Source organism: Physeter macrocephalus, chromosome 16 (genome assembly GCF_002837175.3).
Source record: "Physeter macrocephalus isolate SW-GA chromosome 16, ASM283717v5, whole genome shotgun sequence".
NCBI lineage: Eukaryota > Metazoa > Chordata > Mammalia > Artiodactyla > Physeteridae > Physeter > Physeter macrocephalus.
Window position 1 is genome coordinate 1,804,467 of NC_041229.1, and position 20,512 is coordinate 1,824,978.

Below are 20,512 nucleotides of genomic sequence, written 5' to 3' on the forward strand. Positions count from 1 at the left end.
GCTGCAAATGGCATTATTTCATTCTTTTATGGCTGAGTAGTATTCCATTTTATATATGTACCACCATCATCAGCAACATCATCACCAACATCACCGCCACCACCATCAGCAGCAACATCACCACCAACATCATCATCAGCAGCATCACCACCAACATCACCACCACCAGCATCATCACCATCATCACCAACATCACCACCACCACCATCAGCAACATCAGCAGCAACATCATCACCAGCATCACCACCACCACCACCATCAGCAGCAACATCATCACCGTCACCACCACCACCACACAAAACCTGCTCAGTGTGGCAGAGGTTGATGAGAGTAGCCTTGTTCTCCTGCATGGTAAGAAAGTTAGATGGCTCCAGGGCAGAGAGGTAAGCTCTTCACTCACATTCCAGGGAAGGATTACGGCTAACCCAGTCCCAGGTACCATGGCAACATGAAAACCCACAGCTTCTAGAACTTAGAAGGTGCTTAGAGGAAACCAGGCATCTCACAACACTGATGGTGATTTTGTTCTTTCCCACACTCCCCTGGAAGCAGCTCGGCCCTCTGGACTCCATCAGTTGTGATGTTCTTGGTCCAGGCTCACCTGCAGGAGCAGAAAGATGCTCCTTTGTAGCACAGAGAGGAAGGAGAAGTCAGGCTGAGCAGGGAGACACGCGAATTACCCTGTAGTTAACCAGCAGCACACATGTCTGAGGCCCAGCCTTAAACTTTAATCGATAGTTATTAATTAACAGAGAGAATAATAACTGTCTTATCAAATCGGCAGTGATAAAACAGGTCTGAGCTGCTACTGAGTGCTAATTGTCAGTTGATGACTCCACACAGCTTCCGAGGGTAAGCAGGCACGTTCCAGGTATAATACAGCATTTCCACTCCATGCCATGACGTTAAATCCTCGTTATGGTATCTTAATAATCAGTTGGACTTCAGTGTACAATATTTGTCTAATTAACTCCACGTCGGCACTCGGGAGCCAGACTTGCTGGCCACAGATGATGGATTGGTTATGGTACCTTAGACTTGACTATGGGGGTGGGAGTACAATTCTCTGTGCACTGGGGACCCATCTCCAGAGTCCAGGGTCAGCAAAACAACTCCGGGGCCTGATGTGCAGCTCGCATCACGTTTACAATAAGATATAAGCAAGAAGAATAACGCTGCCTTACTCACAATCCAATTTCCCACCTACTGGAAGGGCCTAGTGTCCGGTCTCCCTTGCTAACCACCTCACCCTGAACCTGGACGTGGAGAGCAGAGGCAGGTGGAGGAAGCAGCTCTGCTTTCCCCCCGCTGCCCTCGGATGCCCCAACACAGTCTCAGGCGGCTGTCCGTGACATTCTCTGCACTCAGCCCGCACAGAGTGTATTTCCCCTTCTCTTCTACCAGTTCACACCTCTTCATCCATCACTTTCCTTCAGCTCCCGAAGGCCTAAGTAGAGGCTCTTTATCCTCATGGTACACCTTTTTTCTGCTTTCTTTTCAGATGTGTTGTCTTGGATGCTTAGATTGTGTGTTCAAGGTTAGGGACTGAATTTTATTTACCTTTCCCTGTCTTGACAACTATACATAGAGGTTCAGTGATGTCCACAACTGTACAGAATGTTGGCGTGTGAACAGTTGAAGGAGAGCAGCCACGTGATTCTGGTTTTCGTGGTTCACGTTGGCATGGCGGCATAGGCCATAGAAACCCAAAGTTGTGGAGAACAGGGGCCCTGGGGGATTGTCAGCACAAACATTTGATAAGAGGCTGTTTTTCTTGGCAGTGATAACATTTGTAAAGATGATTGTAGTATCCTTTCTTAAAAAAAGATTAAGGAGTCTTATAAGGATATAAAAATATCGTGTTATCATAAATTAAAAGTTGGTAAGACTCCACCTCATACTGCAATAAAAAATAAATGGCAGGTGGGTCAGGGAGCTGAGTATTAATATAAATATAAATATCCTGACGGCATCAGGAAAATAAAGAGTTTTACACATACACATAACCTTGAGAGTGGGGAAACTTTTAGTGATTAAGATGGGAAATCCAAAAGCAATGAAGGAACAGATAGATATGTTGACAGATTGGTCTCATTAAGCCTAAAAGATCCAAACAGAAAAGAAAAGATGACATAAGCAGTTAAAAGGCAAGTAGTAGAGTGGGGGAAACAGATTAGCAATATTTATGACATTAATATCTGGATTAAATAAATAACAGCTACAGATCACCAACAAAAAAGATAAATAACCTGACAGAAAATAGACAAAGAATATGAACCAATTTATTGAAATAAAATAGTGCATACATTTGGGAAAAGGTGCTGAACCTTGTGAGTAATCAGGGAAACACAAATTAAAGCACAAAATACAAATTACCTCTTGAAATCTAATTAAAAAAACATAGCAGTTTATGTCAGTGAGGGCTTAAGGAAAAGGTAAGTCGTGGACATTGTTGGCGAGAGTACAAATTTGTGACTCTTTGGTAGAAGGCCATTGAAAATTAGGAAGTGAAAAAGCAACAGTCCCAGCCTGTGGAGGAGGGATTTAGAAAATTCTTCCAGAGGTGACCCTGATGAGCAAACCCCATGTCGAACGAACAGTTGGCTGGATACAAATTCGGACACAAACTAAATGGCTACGTAGGCGGAAGCCTTGCCAGCCATTCTATAACCTGCCTTGCAGCTCTTACAAAGAACGAGGTATCACAGCTCATTAGATATCAGAAACTTACCCGCCTTACTGGGAGGTAAAAAAGCAGAGTGTATAACACTGCATGTAATATGTTTACAGAAGAGGTACCTGTGTAGACACACTCACGTCTATAATGTCGGAATATGGGTTAGGGAGGTCCCCTGAGGAGGAGGAGGTAAGGTAAAGTCAGGTCCCTGTGTCCTGCATGCTTCTCTGTTGTGTGACTCTCCTAGATTTCATCTAGGGCTGTCTTTAGAAAGAAAGGTGAATGGATAGTCACAGAAAGAGAAGGTAAGAACAAAGCCGACATACAGACCATGTGCTTGTCCAGCCCAGAGGGCCGGCCCAGAGGGCCACGTGAGCAGCTGTGTCCTTCTTCGCAGTGTCTGTCTCATAAAGAGACATCAGTCTCTGGGGAGAAGCTCACTGTTTCTCAGACCACGACCACTGCTCAGGTGGTGGCTGCTCTGGGTTTGCACAGAGGTCAGCCAGACCACAAGCACTTAGTTCTCCTGCTTTTGCAGGGACTCTGGGTGAGGTAGGACCTGGCTGGCAGTCTCCTGAGATCCAGTGGGGCACCCACCTTCCCGAACAGCAGCTCCTGCTCTCAAGTTCAAAGATCAGGACGATGGGATGCAGACACTGAGGCCCTGGTGATAACTGAGTTGAATTTCATTTCATTCTTCCACACACAGAAGCAAAAAATTGGGTCGCATTTAGTATGGTTAAACAGTAACATGAACATTATACTGCAACAGGAAACTTATGGTCGCGTAAATAATGTGGTAAACAACCAATGTTTAGTTCAGAAGAATTTCAGAAATTAGGAGGCTGTGCACTCAGATGTGCACACTTAGCCATGTCGAGGTGTCACCAAGTTCAGAAGGGGTAAAACGGCATTTCCTTATCCCTGGGAGGACACTAAGGGTGTGGAAGTGTGGACGAGCCCCGTGTGGACCTGGAGCAGGGTCCAGGGTGCCTGCAGGTTGCCCAGGGTCCTCCCTCTCACCTGCCTGCAGGAGAGACTGTTGGGAACTTGCTTCCTGGGAGCGGTGAGATGCTTGCTATGGCCTCGGGCTCTTAGAGACAATCAGGTCGTCCTTCACACTCCAAGTGGATGTAATTAACTGCACTGATAGGATGATATGCCAATAGCAATGCAGAAAACACCGGAAAATGAGTCCAAAGGATGCCTGGCGAAAGGGAGGAGAGGTGGGGTGGGGGACTGGCAGAGCGTGCTTGGTGACTCGCCCTCTGGTGTAGCTTAGAGAATGGCTCAGGTCCCATGACTTAAAGCAGACGTGGGTTTTTGCTGTTGCCAAAGAAAAGATAAAGAGAGAAGATGCATGTCCTTGGGTCTTCTCTCTGAGTTGTGGGTTATTTCAGGAGGGAACCATGGTCAGAGAAGCATGCCAGGAGCTTTGGGATTCTTGCCCCAGGGCCACCTGCTATCATCTGAGCAGCCCGAGACAGCCCCCTTAACCACGCTGAGCCGGAAATTCTCCCCCATGGAGTGCGGAGGGGGACCCGCACCCTCAGCCCACCTTTCCGTTCTCAAGGTCTCTGGTTCTTCACAATAGTAACTCAGAGGGCGTCAGAAAGGGGGAGATGGGAAGTGAACCAAATTACTTTCAATGATATAACGTTAGTCATTCTGTTTCCTGATGAACCATAATCAGAAGTGATATTTGTAAGCAAAATGTACAAATGTTTACTAACGGATCATCATTTTAAGTAATTAAATACAAGTTAATTGATTTCCTGAATAATAAATTTACTTTCCAGTAATTGTCCTCCATTAATGGATGTGCTCCTATAAGTCTTTTTACTATAATAAGTCATTAAGATTTCCTGAATAATTTCTCTCCAAACCATTGATTTTAGTTACTTTTGCTAACACAAATGCATAAAATCTCATAATGTTGCCATGTATCAATTTCAATCAATGTAGCTATGACAGTTTGTAACGTGTATGTTTTACTTTTAAATAATTAAAGAAAGGATAGAAGAAAAAAAGATTAAGGTAGAACATTTTCCAAGTTGCATAAAGCATTTTTCAAATTGTATCTTTAGGCAACTCTAACTGCATTGGTACCTCTTCTAAAGGATTACTCTAAGGATCAGTTAAGATTATAAACATGAAATCATCCAATAGTCCCTGACATGCATTTGGCATGTGGTGAAATGATGTCTAATTTATTCGTTTCCAGAAGGCCCTAGGAAGATGTGGCATGGATTTTATCCTCTGGGGAGTCACTGAAAGGTTTTAAGCAAAGTCATGGTGTTTTAACAGATCACTCTGGCAGCAGCATAAGGAAGACAGAGTGCTGTGGGCTGAGATGAGAGTGAAAAGCAAAAGCAAACAACCCACCGCAGCAGGGTTGTCCAAATAGGTGATGCAAGAGATAAAGGCGTAAACTTGAGGAACGTCTTAGTGTGTATAAGTAAAAGATGATTGTTTTGAAAGCTGTCCTAGGGGTTGATTTGCCAACCTGGCTCGCAGACTAGATCTACCCGTAAAGAGAGAACCCAGCCCATCTTGTGGCCAGCAACTGGTCTGATACTGCTTCTGATACTTAACCTCTGAAGTGTCTGTAATACAATTCAGTAGAACCTCTTCTCTTGATTTTTCTTCTCTCCATCTCCCTCACCATCCCCAGAAATCGCTTTTTACATTTCAGCTTTAGGAATGATATACACAGTGGAAATTATTAAAATAAATGAAGAAGGAAGAAGGGAGGGAGGTTGTAGAGACAAATAAGCATCCTGGACAAGATTATGATGAAGGAATATTGGCTTCACTGTGTCTTAGAGGATCCAAACATAATATTTAAAGAGTGATGGAATACGTTTTTTTTTCCTTGGCAGTACCTGAAAATACTAATCCAGCCGACTTATTGTCTTGGAGATGATTTTTTAAATCAACTTTAGTTTTTGGTTTTAATTTTTAATTTTTAAAAATATATTGATTACTAGTTTCCAAAGATTTATTTAATTTGTTTTGTGGAAGTGCTTTATAAAAATATACATTTTTTATAATAATGCCATTGATAATGGTGTGGATGATGAAGTGAATTACTACTTGTGCTTCGCTGATCTCATAACCAAGGTGTGGAAAGAAGTTCATCACATCCTGGTGACTTAGGTATATTGGTCTAAATATAATGGTTCCGTTATTAGTCAAAACTATATTGCTCCTCTGCTGAGTTCATAGCTTACCATATTATGTAAATATTTTCCTACTGATACTTTACCATTGTAGTTTTGAGCTTTATGAAATAAAGTCAGAATTTTATTTTACAGCTGAGAACCCTGCAGTCTTAACCATTTGTCCTTCTGTTTATTTGTTGTAGCTTTGGGGGCCTCTATTTCTTCTATGTGTGAAAAAGACCCCTTGGCTTTGGGGGGGATGGTGAAGATCCCAAGGGTTCTAATGGTCCTCAGAGCCTTATCCACGGTGCCTGACTGGTGCGTCTCAGTGTGTTCTAGCTTTTCAAGCTGATTCAGCTCTACAACCTCCATCTGCCGTGTCCCAAAGAGGAACAAAGGATAGCTCACCAGATGCCTTCAGCTCTGTACATTCTGAGCCCAAGATGCTGTGTGGTGAGAGGGTAGACTGCTTACCGTCTAAAAAAGTACAGAAGTATTAAACATGCTCAATATTTAAGTGAACAGAAACAACTGCTCACGTTATCCTTCTTGGACACTGAGAGGAGAAAGGGGAAGGCTTTCTGTCAACAGTCTTTGTGCCGTAGTTCTGCCCTTTGGATGGCCTTGTGGCTAGGAGGCCGTGGAGCACGGAGGTGGTGGGTCCCACATCTCACACAGGACGCCCAGGCTCCTGGTCCCTTGTATGGCTGGACAGTCACTTGACCTGGTGTCTTTGCTGCCCGGTGGCACCCACTCATCTCTGGGTTTGGCTCTCTTTGTGTATCATTTCTGCTTACTCTTAGGAGAGGTACCAAAATAATCAGGAGAACTCTCCTGGATGTCTTGCTGAATGTGTGAATCATCAGGACATTTTGCCCACTGTGCTTTGGTGAGGAGGTCCTAGGTTCCAACCTCCTTCTGTCGCGTCCCTTCCTGCACCGTCTCCTGGTTAAGTGTTGGACAAGAGAGGAGACACATATCGTCGCTCAAGTGACTGATGCCCAGTGGGCTGGGGGGTGGGGGTGGTCATCAGAATTCCCCTGTAATTGTCCGCGAAGGCTGAGCCCTTCCATGATCGATGGTGCTGGTTTCAGAATGAGGGGTAGAAGTGAGGATGTTTCTTCCACGCAGAAGTCTGTTTCCATGCAGACTTCTGTAAGAACTGGTGGAAGACTATTTGAGAGAAATGTGGGGTTTCTGGAGTCAGAGATACAGGTTCCTGGTGCAGCTCTAATATCCAGATGTATAATCTTGGAGAGCTGCTTAACATTCTTGGCTTCAATTTTATCATCTTTGAAATTAGGCAGGGGTTTGCCCTGGATGATCTCCACCTTTACGTTGCTACATCCTTCTGTGTTTCCCGGAGTTAGCCTGGCTTTTTGTCCACTTACTACTGCTACCAGCTGCTGCCATGCAGCTACAGTAGTCCTGAGGTGCGTGGAGATAGTGGGTGATAGAATATGTGGTAGGAACGGCAATGAACTGCAGATATAAAGCTGTCAGCTTTCCATTAAGCTCCAGCATAGTAAAACTGAGCTTTGTCTTCTCCATGTGTGCGTCTATTTATATTTAAAGCTGGCGTCATCACCATACCCAATTCCGACTTCATAAAATACCTCTAAAAGGGGATCATGTGGTGAGGAGTTAATCTCTCACTCACACAGGAGGGATTGGTCCCCTAGAGACATGCTTAAAGAGTAGTGATGGAGGAATTTGAATAAAAAGGAGGGAAGTGACATCACCCCTGCCACACCAGGGGGCTGCTCAGGGCGACCCGCTGCCTGCTCTCTCTCCCAAGGGTGGACATTTTGGAATCTCCAGGTTCTATTCTGTAATATCCTTGCACTGGGCTCGGCCTCCCGTGGTGTGAAATTCCAAGACCGCAGGCCGTGTAATTAAGGTCGTGCCTGAAAAGTCGCTGCTCTGTAGCGCTCAGGTCCCTGCCGTGGCTTCAGGCAGCTCGGGGGCCAGGCCTGCCCACGTGGAGCAGAACGGCCAGGAGACGGTTCCACAGCCCCGCACGCGTCCCCCTGCCAGGCCCAGCGCCCGCGGGCTGCATCAGGAACGCGGCTGAGGCTGACCTTTGTCCTGTGGTTGCTTTAATTGCGGTGAAAAGAGCTCATCGAAAGCACTGCTCCAAGAAGGAGGGCCGTCTCCATCAGGATTTCACGGGCAGGACTGGTTTCTCTTTTCAGAAGCAACTCTCTCTCACTGGAAATCTTTCTCCCTTGCTCTCTCCCTGTCTGCTGCATAAAAATCCTCCACACAGTGATGGTTAAAAACATCAATTAACTCTAAAACAATTATTATTTTTTGAAATGCCATTTTATAAATGTAATAACACGACACAATAATCCAGGGTTATTTAACAGAGCATTTACCCTGAAAACAGTCATTACGCTTTAAACGCAATAGACTCTAGAAGCCTCTTAACGTCAGATGGCAAGTGAGGCAGAAGCAGTATTGTCACAAAGGCCACATCTGCTGCAGACATGAGTGCGAGAAGGCTGGCGATGGCCCTGCCCACCGGCCGCCATCTCCCTGGCATTCCTTGGGCCCCAAGGCTTTCCTGCCCCCAGTGACAACAGGCAACCCTGATGTGACAAGCTGACAGTTGAAAGAAATGTCCTGTGAAGCATTTCCCTCCTAGGGTCACCCCTCAGTGTCCCACGAGGGGTTGAAGTGGGACTGGGTCGTCAGCAGGGAGGCGCTTCCTGCGAATTCCGTGGAACAGACGTCGGTCGGCAGTGATGGAGGGCTGGAGACCTTGCTGCTAGATGTCCCGAGGGGTTACAGGGGTGCTGCCATATCCATTAACCTTTGGGATGCAGATACTCTCCTGGCCCAACACGCTTCTTTCTTAAGACATGCCTCCTCCTAGATTTTTTTTTTTAATTTATTTTTTGGCTGTGTTGGGTCTTTGTTGCTGCGTGCGGGCCCTCTCCAGTTGCTGCGAGCAGGGGCCACTCTTCATTGTGGTGGGCGGGCTTCTCATTGCAGTGACTTCTCTTGTGGAGCATGGACTCTAGGTGCGTGGGCTTCAGTAGTTGTGGCTCAAAGGCTCTAGAGCGCAGGCTCAGTAGTTGTGGCTCACGGACCCAGCTGCTCCGCGGTATGTGGGATCTTCCCGGACCAGGGCTCGAACCCGTGTCCCCTGCATTGGCAGGCAGATTCTTAACCACTGAATCACCAGGGAAGCCCATTCTCCTAGTTTTTTAACTAAACCTGAACTTCACTTCTATTTTGGACCTAAAGAACACAGGGAAGGGCTTCCCTGGTGGCGCAGTGGTTGGGAGTCCGCCTGCCAATGCAGGGGACATGGGTTCGTGCCCCGGTCTGGGAGGATCCCACATGCCGCGGAGCGGCTGGGCCCGTGAGCCGTGGCCGCTGGGCCTGCGCGTCCGGAGCCTGTGCTCCGCGGGGGAGAGGCCACGGCAGTGAGAGGCCCGCGTACCGCAAAAAAAAAAAAAAAAAAAAAAAAAAAAAGAACACAGGGAAGGGCTTTGACCTCCACGAAGTTTCTATGACACTCAGCACTTGGGGTCTAGGGTTGCACCCGGAATCATTAACAAACTGGCTATTTCTTAAAAAGCATAGGTGTGTGAGAGGTGGGGAGAATTTTTCAAATTCTTTTCCCATTTAGGTTATTACAGAATATCTTGGTTGCTCTGTTTGTCACCACCGCTGAGGACGGTAACCACCAGCTTCTTTTCGGAAATAGCTAATCCTGGTATCAGAACCTTGACCACAAAAGATTTCAAGAGAAACTTAAAGTTCCATACAAAATAGCTTCTAGGAGCACTATGTTTTTTTGGAACTTATTTCTTCAAGCTTGTTTTTTCACTGGTTCACTGGTTCATTCCACAACTTTTAGCTGTCTCCCATGGGCCAGCAGATGCGCTGGGAACGGAAATACTAAGGTAACTCAGACAAGTCCTCCACACGCAGGGGTTTCACAGTTTTAATGGGAGAGGCAGCCACATAAACTACGGATTAGGCTGCAGTGTGCTGCTGGTGTAGTAAAGAAATAGGCAGATAGCAGCCGAGTATGGACGAGCCAGTGGTTTATTCTGCCAGAGTCGGGCAGGGCTGAGGCAAGAGGTCCTTTGGGGAGATCACGTAGATGGAATCAAAGTGACAAGAAGCTGAATTTCTTGACAAGGAACGAAGTGGCAGGAAGAGCATTCCAGGAAAAGGTAGCAGCAGGAGGAAATACGTAACAGGAAGGAAAACCCGCGGAATGACCCGAGAATGGGCAAATGCTTTTACTGGTTAGAGAGAGTAATAAAACATGGGGCTAAAAGCATGTCGGGATCATATTGCAAAAGGAACCACGTGCCCCTGTGGAGAGCCAGCGATGTGAATAGATAACAGTTCTTGAAGTAAAATGGGTGGCAGTTCCTAAGACATGTTAGAGGCCTGTGAGATGGTAAACAGGAAAATCTGGTTAGTAGGAGACCATTGGACTCTGGATGGATTTTTTAAAAAAATTGTGTTGGAGTCTAGGTGATTTGCAATGTTGTGTTAGTTTCGGGTGTACAGCAAAGTGAATCAGTTATACATATACGTGCATCCAGGCTTTTTTAGATCCTTTTCCCATATAGGCCATTACAGAGTATTGAGTAGAGTTCCCTGTGCTACACGGTAGGTCCTTATTAGTTACCTGTTTTATATATGGTAGTGTAAGTGTCAGTCCCAATGGCTGGGATGGGAAATGATCATTAGTTCTAGGAAGCAGACATATTCAAGGTGTCATATATAGAACTGTTATTGTTGTTATTGCTTAAGTAAATGTGAAGATCTTTTAACAACCTGTCCATTTGCTTCAGTCCTCACTCCTCCCTATCGCATATGATGCCAGAGTCTCACTCTGGCTCCTGGGTTTCAACCAAGGAGGTTTAAGTGTGGATGCCTAGGAAAGCAATCTTTGCCACCACAAGACGCATTTATAAAAGAGGCAGCATGCTCCCTTCTGGAAATATCTGGCTCAGTTTTTAGCCTTCCCCTGAGTCCTCCCAGCCCTGTAACCAGGGCCCTGCCTTACCGTCTTTACCGTAGACTCCTGACCTTTGTGATGGTGTTTGGAGGCTAGTGCTTGCCCCTCAAGGGTATGGATTCACCAGCTGCTTCCTCTGAACCGATTCCTCATATGGTACATGAGCCTGACGCAACGGTATTCCTTCCCCTGGTCCTGTGCGGCCACCAAACAAAGCACTCACGCCACCCAGACTGGACTTCAGCAGCACAGAGACCCCCCAGGAAGCCGTGCGCGGAGGCAGGCTTTCCCAGAAAACACTTTCGGGGCTGCACTTGGGGAAACCATGGCCCCAAGGCTGACTGAACACAGAGCCCTAAAGATAAAACAAAATAGCTTTATTTAAAGATTTATTTAAGATGTTTTAAAAATTCAGTAGAACATACATTTTTAATACTGATTGATATTATTGCAAAGCATTCTAGTGCAAGTCTGCCCTACGGGCCCTTGCGGGCTACACGGACAGCACATCCCTTTTCATCGCTAACATGAGTCATATTTCGTCCATGGATGGATTTGTCGATGAAAGGTGCCCCAGCTGTGGGAGGAGCAGGGGGAAAGATCGTGTGGAAAGGCAGCACAAAGGAGAGAGGGGAACAGTGGTGTGAAAATGTCACGCTTTAGGTTGCATTGCAAGAACCCTCCCCAAATACAGAGGCCCCTTTCTGAGACATATCTTGTAGTTGAGAAAATGTGTGCCCTTGAGGAGCTGTTGAAGGCGGTGAATGCTTTAATGAAATCATACTTCCCTTTTTCTGAGCACCGGCTCTGTACCAGGCAACGACTTCCTGCTTTTACACACATTGATTGATTTACTTCTCAGAACAACCGTGATATTATTCCCATCATACAGGTGTCACAAATAAGGCTTAGAAACATTTCCTAGCTTATCCAAGCTTATATCACAAGAAAGTGCTGGAACCAGGATTTATCAAAAGTCATTTTGACCCAAGGACGCACTTTTTCTTTTTTTAACCTCGAGGTTATCTTGCCTCTATTCAAGTCTTCCTAAAACAAAATCAGTCTCCTATTTTTTTCTGTGTTCTCCCACTGTACCTTTATATATATATACACACACACACACATTTTTATTGGAGTCTAGTTGATTTCCAATGTTGTGTTTCAGGTGTACAGCACAGTGTATCAGTTATACATACACATGTATCCATTCTGTTTTAGAGTCTTTTCCCATAGAGGCCATTACAGAGTACTGAGTAGAGTTCCCTGTGCTCTACAGTAGGTCCTTAGTCGCAGTCTCCTCATTTTGCATCACGAAGGTCCGTATGTCTCGTTGATCCTCAGCCTTCCATCTCTGGAAGCTATTTACGTGGCATGATGGTGAAACTTTGGGCTTAGGAGTCCAGTCCCAGCTCTGCCCTGGGCTCTGTCAGACACTGGGCAAGTTAGGTCACGTCTCTGGGCCTCAAGGATTATAAACTGGGCGTGGCATGATCACCGGCTCCATAGACGTGTTGTTAAAACTGGAAGAAACGGTCCATCTAGCACTCACCCGGTGCAAAGCAGTACGGCTCAGTAAATGCACATGAAGCCGTAGCTGAAGTTCTGAACAGAAAGGGAACCGGCTTGATACAGCACATGCCCTGTGTTTCTGAATGCACCTGGAGCTCTGTCGGGTCTCCAAAAAGTTTTGTCTGATTGTTGAACCTTTTGGCAAACTCAGCCTAAGTTTTAGGTCCACAGAAAAACTCCAATTCAAAGAAGTTTGCCACCTCCGAAGGGGTTTCATTCGACAGGTTTCCCACACGCAGCTCTAATTGCCAGCACTCAGATGGCCCAGGGGAGCAGCCTAAGTGGGTCAGGATCCTCAGGGGCGAGCCAGCTGTGTGCGGGCAGCTGCCGCCCAGGGGTCTCCGGCTCCCAAGTGCACAGCCTTCTGCGGACTTCTGTGGTATTCCTTGCTTCTGAACTTATAGAACCGTTAGCCTGCAATCCAAACAAAACACCCAGTTTTAATAGCTTAGGCAGTAGCTGGTTCCACAACAATTTCAAAAACTAGAAGCAATCGTAAGTTCCTAGAGGAGTAGCAATTGTTTGGAAATAATTCTCCAAATTGCATGTATCTCACAGCAGTCTGAGGTCACAAATTCAAGAGCAATGAGAGCGCTATTCAATTAGACACCTTGATCAAAAGAGATCCATCAGGACGACATTCCATCTGAAGAATCATTTGGGATGGAGAAATCATTTCGCTGTGGCTGTTGTTAGTCAGGTTGTTTATTATTATTTCACCATTGGTTGGGGTCTTGGAGCTGGCTGTGGAATGCTGGACAGTTCAAGGCATTTGTCACTCAATCCAATAGAAACGCATCCTCCTCGGTCAGATGTCCGTGACGTATTAATGGCCAAATGGGTGAAAAATGTTTCCCGAATGGGTAGGTAGATTTCTGCTGGGCTCAGCTGTCCAAGATTTTGTCCGGCTGTGTGTGGGCCCACCTCTTCTCCCTTCTCCTCCCTCCCCACCCTGTTCAGGAGGTCCAATCTGTGTTTGCCAGCCCAGGGCAGGACTTCCAAGACTCACCGGGCTATACCGGCCCCTGGTCCTGAAGCCACACAACCAATTTCTGATTTCAGACGGAGGGTACCATCTCTCAGAGACACATCTTTGAGCTGCAGTTCTGCAGTTCAACACTGCTTTCTTCAGCCACTGCCACTGGAAACCACACACACACACACACACACACACACACACACACACACACACACACACACACACACACACCCTCTGTGTCCCTTCTGTCACAGAAGGAGGAGGTAGAGTAGCCGTGATGAAGAGGTGAGGAACGCTGTCTCTAAGATGTTTCCTGATTCACTGCTGTAATGTTCCATTATTTTAATCTTGGCTGGGAGAGCAATGATGGGTTGACCTTAAAGCCCCTGTTTATCCCTTACCTCCTCTCTTATTTTTCTCAATAGTGAGAAATCATCACTCATTTTGAAATAAAATGTCCGTGGCGCTGGGCAGTGCGTCTGAAATGCCTAAAATCCTTAGAGCTGGAAAATGCATTTGCAGTCTGTTTTGGGAGTCCATCTAGCTGGAGAAAACTGTGGCCCAGAGACCAAGGGCACTCTGGTGTTGACGGCCGGGCCTACCTCTGACCCAGGGTCTGTTTTCTAGCCGGTTCTTCTTTCCACCACTGACACTGCCTTTGAGAAGCCACATATCATTTGACTGCAGTGTCAGGCTTCTTAGAGTATTCGATAAATAAGAAGAGGGAAATGACAGCTACTCAGTGTAGTTATAGAGATCAGCCCAGTCTAGTCTGCAGTGTAAATGTGGTCTAAAGAGAGCCTGTTCTCTAGTCACATGTGAAACTGGTCTTCTCTTTGCAGCCCGATAAAATGTCTTTGATCTCTTTGCAAATTCCTGTTTTCTTCCCCCTGCCCTGGGGGAGAGCCTTTGCCTGGTCCTCCGGTCTCTGCATCTTGGTTCGTTCCTGCATCACAGCAGCTGAGCAGCTGAGTCACAGGAATGGCCCCGGTGCTCCCCCACCAAGGGCCAGCCACTCTGCAAAGCGCTCACAGGGAGCTTCTCACCCACACAAGCCCTCCTGAAGAAATCCTTTATCTTGTACTTCCTACCAGCCGGTTGAGCTGTTAACCGGCTCCTTCCCCAGCCCTGACTTCTTAGCCTGATCCTCTCTAGGACAACTGCTTCTCTTCTGATTCAGTTTACAGTGAAGAAGGCTGACAGATATTGGGCCTGCAGCTGTGATTGAACGCTTCCTCTGAGCTGGCGTCCCAGTTGATGGCTTTCCATCAGAAATTAACATTTAAAAGTATCTTCACTTATATAAGTCATACATAAATTTGCTCCAGACTGGAGCAAAAAAGGATTACACAATGCCCATGATACTTACACAAGGGGGAGAGGTTAGTCTTCTTGCTGGCTATTCTTCTTCCAAGAGGATTCAATAGGGGGTTCCTTGAAATACCAAGATTCCCTTGTGAATTCAAAGTATGATTCGCTTTACACGTGTTTTTCAGGAGCACATCTGTCATGTGTAAATCAAGATGCATTTGAGTAATCCACTGCCATCCTGAAAACTGTCATTTCTTTTTCTTTTTTGTCTCTTTCTCTGCAACCGATGACTCTTCTGCTGTCACAGAGACATAGGAAGGCAAGGTAGAAACCGAGCATGCACAGCGCCCGTCGCTGAGGAAGCCTTTCCTGGGGAAAACGGAGTGACCACTAAGTCAGCGTAGCCTAGTCGTGGGGCATCTGCACGCCAGACTTGTTGCCCTTGTTTCAAACCATGGCTAGTGCTGCCTTACCACCTGGCTGCATGCCATTTTGTGTGTTTATTTCGCAGAGAAATAAGGTAGTCTCACCTCTATTGAGAGTCTGTTACATGACAGGCACTAAGCTGGGCTATTTGAATAGATTATTTTATCTAAGCCTTCAAATAGCTCTGTGAAATTCTCCTATCATATATTTTAGAAAACTGAGGCTCAGAGAAGCAAAGCGAATTTACTCAGTCATTGATTTACAATACTTTAATAAGACATTGTGTTGTTCGTTTACTTTGGTGAGGTTTTAACTGTTTACCTCACATTCGTTTCACTTCCTCTGTGTCTCATATACTGTGTTGCCCACTAGGAGGGCATTAAGGAGCTCCAAGGGCTGCAGACAGACTTTAAGGATTCACACAGACCAAGGTGAGCTTGCAGTGGCACAGGCGGATTCAGCGGAGAGGGACCTGGTGCTAGGGGAGAGGGGTTCGAGAGGAAGACTTGGCCTGGTTAGGGATGCTAGGAGAAGATCCCCTCAACACAGAGCGGAAGGAGGTGGAGCTAATTTGGCTGGGGATGGCTTTCTACAGGAGAAATGGAATGTGCAGCAGGGCATACAGCAGGCAGTATAGATGGAGCAGAGGACAGGTGGACCGCGGCCTGTATGATGGGCATATTTCAGAGCTTCATTAAACCAAAAGAAGAACTGAGCAGGGTAGGGGTAAGGTTGATTTCTTTACAGATCATTCTGATGCAGTGTGGAGAATGGGTATGAGGGGGCCTGACTGCACCTGGGGACGCCTTTGGGACGCAATGCCAATGTTTGGTTGAGAGATGATGGTGGCATAGACTAGAGTAATGGGTAGAGAGAGAGTTTTGAGCACTTTGGAGGTAAAAATCAATAAGACTTGGGAGTAGACCAGATACCAGAGAGGATGAAAAGGGAGATATCAAAAATAACACCCAGTGTTTCAACTGCTTATTGAATGGCTCTTGGCCATTCACTGAAATAGCACAGAAGTAAGACCCAGTTGGGGGAGAACATCGTGAGCCTATCATGAGCTTCCTTGGACATGTCTATTCTGAATCGTTGCTTAAAGGCCAGCAAGGGCTATGGTCTGCTGGTCAGAAGTGGTGAGGGACGTGTGCATGGAACAGCTCGTTGGAGGAGCAAGGAGAAATCAAGGACACAAGAGTGCCTTGGACAGAGCCTGGTAGAGCTTTGGTACTTAGTGGCTTGAGCTTTGATGAAAGAAAGACAAGGATCAACCAAAAAATTTACAGGAAAGCCAGACTCCTCATAGATGAGAGAAGCCTGAGAAAGACTGTTTCAAGAAGGAGAAAATTGTTCAAAGAACCAAATGCTTGCTGGTAAGTAGAGACCAAAGACCTACTGGATTTAATAAGATCATTGGTGACATTAATGAAAAGTATTTCAGTCCAAGATGAGACTGGAACTTAGATTTGAATAAATGGAACACCAAGTGGCAGGTGAAAAAATGGAGACGGGAAACAGACCGCTCTTATGAAACACTTGGCTGTTTATGTTAGGGGAACCACTGACTGAAACCGCCCGTCCTGGCCAGGCTCCACAGTAACCATTTGCACGAGTTATCTTACGACAGGAGGTCCTGGTAAGGAACGCAGCACTAACAAGCTACCACCGACCGGAAGAATTCGGGAAAGGTCAAAATGAGAGAGGTGAGGCCAGTCCATATGTCCTGCCAACCTCCCAGAATCCTCGCTGGAATCCATCTTGGCTGAGTGATGCGTGTGCCACCAGGAAGGACCCTGAGTCAGAATGATTGGCCAGAGACAAACTGGAAACTAATCCCATCACGGTAAAACCTGAGACTGTGAGCCTCGTGGCAGAGCAGTCCTCCTGGGTCCCCTGACCCTGCTGCTCTCCGCCCGGCCGCCCCTTCCCAATAAAGTCTCTTCCTTTGCCAGCACGTGTGTCTCCTCGGACAATTCATTTTCAAGTGTTAGACCAGAGCCCACCCTCGGGCCCTGGAAGGGGTCCCCCTTCCTGCAACATTTAGAGGAGGAAAGAACAGAACTCTGATGGAGAGAATATGAATAGGGGACCAAGTTGTTGTTGTAATTGTTGTGTGTGTGATAAACACAAAGACCTTACCTTCTAGACACTTTCAAGTTAATGGAGAAAGCCAGGCACAGAAACAAGTGTGTCACATTTTGATAAATGGGGTATGTAAAGGTGGCCTCTCGCTGTGCCTGGAATGTATGGAGCCAGGAGGCAGGACACGGGGTGCAGCATCTTTGGAAACTGTCTTTTATCATGGGATTTTCTTTCGGTTTTGACTGAGGCCCCAAAGCAATGGGTGCCAACTATGTTCATATCGCAAAGCAAGATGCTGGACTTGTGGCAGTACTTGCAAAAGAGTTGACTAAACCAGTGGAAAACTGGCTTTACAATCTTGCTAACTGCTCACCTCTAGCCTCTGAAAGCTGGACGTTGGTGAAGAGAGAGCTGGAAATTAGGGAGATGTCTTGTGGCTTCTCTGACAGAGAGCTCACGGGGGTTTGTGAGTTGCAGCCTTCCCGGGGGAGGTGTCGTGGAAAGTACTTTTCTCACCTGAAGATGGAGCACCTGCAAAGAAGCCACACACAAAGCTCGATGGTCCCAGAGGACCAAACAGGAACACGGGTCCCTAGCTGGATGAGTCCTCCGTGGCAACAGAAAGTAGGCTGCATTTGGGGGGGTAACTGCCCTCCTAGCAGTGGTGGTTCAAAGGTCTGTGTTTCCTGAGGATGATATATGAGCTATGCTAAAATGCTTAAGTCTGGGGTTTTCCTAGATCCTGTCCAAGGGAATGGCCACATGATTCAGTACTTTAAAAAAAATAAAGGTCCAGAAGTAGCCAGTGGAATTAGCCAACATGATCGGTGATCTTAAGAAGAGTGGATTAGTGGGGGTGGTTTGTCGATGGCAGAAGAGTGAAATGTGAGTGCAAACTGAGGAATTGTACGCGCTGGACGAGGGCAACCTTTCGCAGAAGTTGGGAAAAGGAGAGGAGGTACATGATGTCAGCTACAGGAAAGGTTTTTTGTTTGTTTGTTTTCTGTTTTATTTTCAAGAATGTAAAACTTAGGGCTTCGCTGGTGGCGCAGTGGTTGAGAGCCCGCCTGCCGATGCAGGGGACACGGGTTCGTGCCCCGGTCCGGGAAGATCCCACGTGCCGCGGAGCGGCTGGGCCCGCAAGAAGGCTTGCCCATAAACAAAGTCAGTTTTAATAGTGGTGCACATTTTAAGGAAAATAATACAAGGTGATGGGAGGAGAGAGGTCATGGTGGGAATGAGAGCAGTTTCTTTAGCTCCTGTGTCAGAGAACATCTCCCTGAGGTGATATATGAGCTCAGATCTGAGCTAAAAGAGGAATATCCACCGTTTCTGTGCCCCTAAGATGTAAAGACAATTGTCCTTGAAGTTGACAGGTGAACCAAGAGGCCTAGACACTTTGGGAAGCTAAAATAATTTTGATAACACAGACTTCCCAAAAAGTAACCAACAGACACCTAGAACTACCTTACCTGATTCATTTAAATGTTCTAAATAATGTATGCTGATTTCTCTTAAGACACTTAACTTTGGATGTTGCTTATAAATTGCATAATCCTACCAAGTGGGGCAAAACACAGGTAATATTACGCTGACTTGTCTTTAGGGAGAAGGTGAGGAGTGGAGATGTAAAGAACGTTAGTATTTTGCTGAGATGATCACCAAGTTCTGAATCCATCCTTCCTGTGTCTTATCCTAGGGACATTTTTCTTTCTTATTTTTAAGTCATTGTGTCTTGCTCTTTTGTATGCGTCTTTTCTAACCCCCTTAAGTTCTTTAGGGTAAAAAATTGCATGTGTAAATAAATAAATAGCATACGCTAGAAACTCACCTGTCTTTCTCTTCTGCCTCTTCACTTCTCTGATCTCCAAATACTGATGTGGAGGTCTGCATCTATCCTGTTGAATTAAAATTAAAGAACCATGGCTTTCTAAAAGGTTGGCTCTTTTGTAACTTGATTTCCCCAGAAGCTGAGCATGAGATTGGAAGGGTGAAGAAAGGTGTTGTCAGTAAAGATGGTTCTAGTGTTATAGGAGTTCTTTGAAGTGCAAGATAAAATACTTTAATCAGAACTCAGATGCGGGCTTCCCTGGTGGCGCAGTGGTTGAGAGTCCGCCTGCCGATGCAGGGGACACGGGTTCGTGCCCCGGTCCGGGAAGATCCCACGTGCCGCGGAGCGGCTGGGCCCGCGAGCCGTGGCCGCTGAGCCTGCGCGTCCGGAGCCTGTGCTCCGCAACGGGAGAGGCCACAGCAGTGAGAGGCCAGCGTACTGCAAAAAAACAAAAAAAACAAAAAAAACAAAAAACAAAAAAAAACTCAGATGCTTCCAGGAATACCCCTGACTTTAGAATTTCCTTAAGATAGATTTCAGAACATTAAAATTTTTAGATTATAAAAGAAAGAGGGGGTAGAAGGTAGAAAAAAATAATACAAAACCCCTCAAAGATAAAACAATTGCCTTGTTAATGAGGATGGAAGCTTCATCCAAAATCCCTTGCCTAAAGTGTGAAATTTCAGATTTTGCCAGTCTGAAATTAAAAAAAAAAATAACAGTCCATTTCTGCCTATTAAAATGGTACGTAGCTCAGTGTCTACTCCCATTTTGCACACGTGAGGTTAGACTTTTGACTTATGGCTACAGTTTCTACCAGCATCATATTAGGCCTCTATTTATGTATTCACATGAGCCTCAGCCCCATCTTAATTGAAGTGTGGCATCTTAAAGGTTCCCTACAGACTGCCACCCCCTCTGAGCTCCAGCAGAGCAGAAAGAAACCATGGAGTTGGAGGGCAAATGTATGGATGACAAAATGTAATAATGCCCATTACATCCTGGGCACTGGCTACAGGAAGGAAACTTCTCTCCTAGGAAACATCAGGAAAGAAAACCTCCTAGTTCTACTCTGCCCTTCGCTATTGATCACTTGAACCTTTCAGTAACCACATTTTCTAATGAGAAGGGGGATGCTGGCACAGATTCCAAGGTCCTCGGCTGGAAGGTGATGGTGTTGGTGGAGCTTTGTCACCACCCTGGGTACAGATTTAAAAGTCTCTTCTCATGGAGTCAGAAGCACCTGCTTGCTGAGCATCTGAAGGTAGTGCCAGATGGACATCTCACAACGGGCCACCTTCTAGTCCTTGACTATCATGGGAGGAGGACGTGGGGGTTAGAACTCAAGAGTAGCAGGAGGCAGCATCGCTGCAACCTCCTCCTTTGCCCAGAACTTAACGTGAACCTTGAATGGATCAGCTTTCTTCATTTGTCCACCCTTGAGGATTTCTCTGAAAAGGTACTTAAAGTTGGA

At 46.2% G+C, this 20,512-nt stretch overlaps 1 protein-coding gene across 1 annotated transcript in view; it reads left to right on the forward strand.

The window, feature by feature from the left end:
• Positions 1 to 20,512, forward strand: part of OPCML (opioid binding protein/cell adhesion molecule like) — a 1,102,163-nt gene that overhangs the window by 624,012 nt on the left and 457,639 nt on the right. The window lies entirely within an intron of this gene.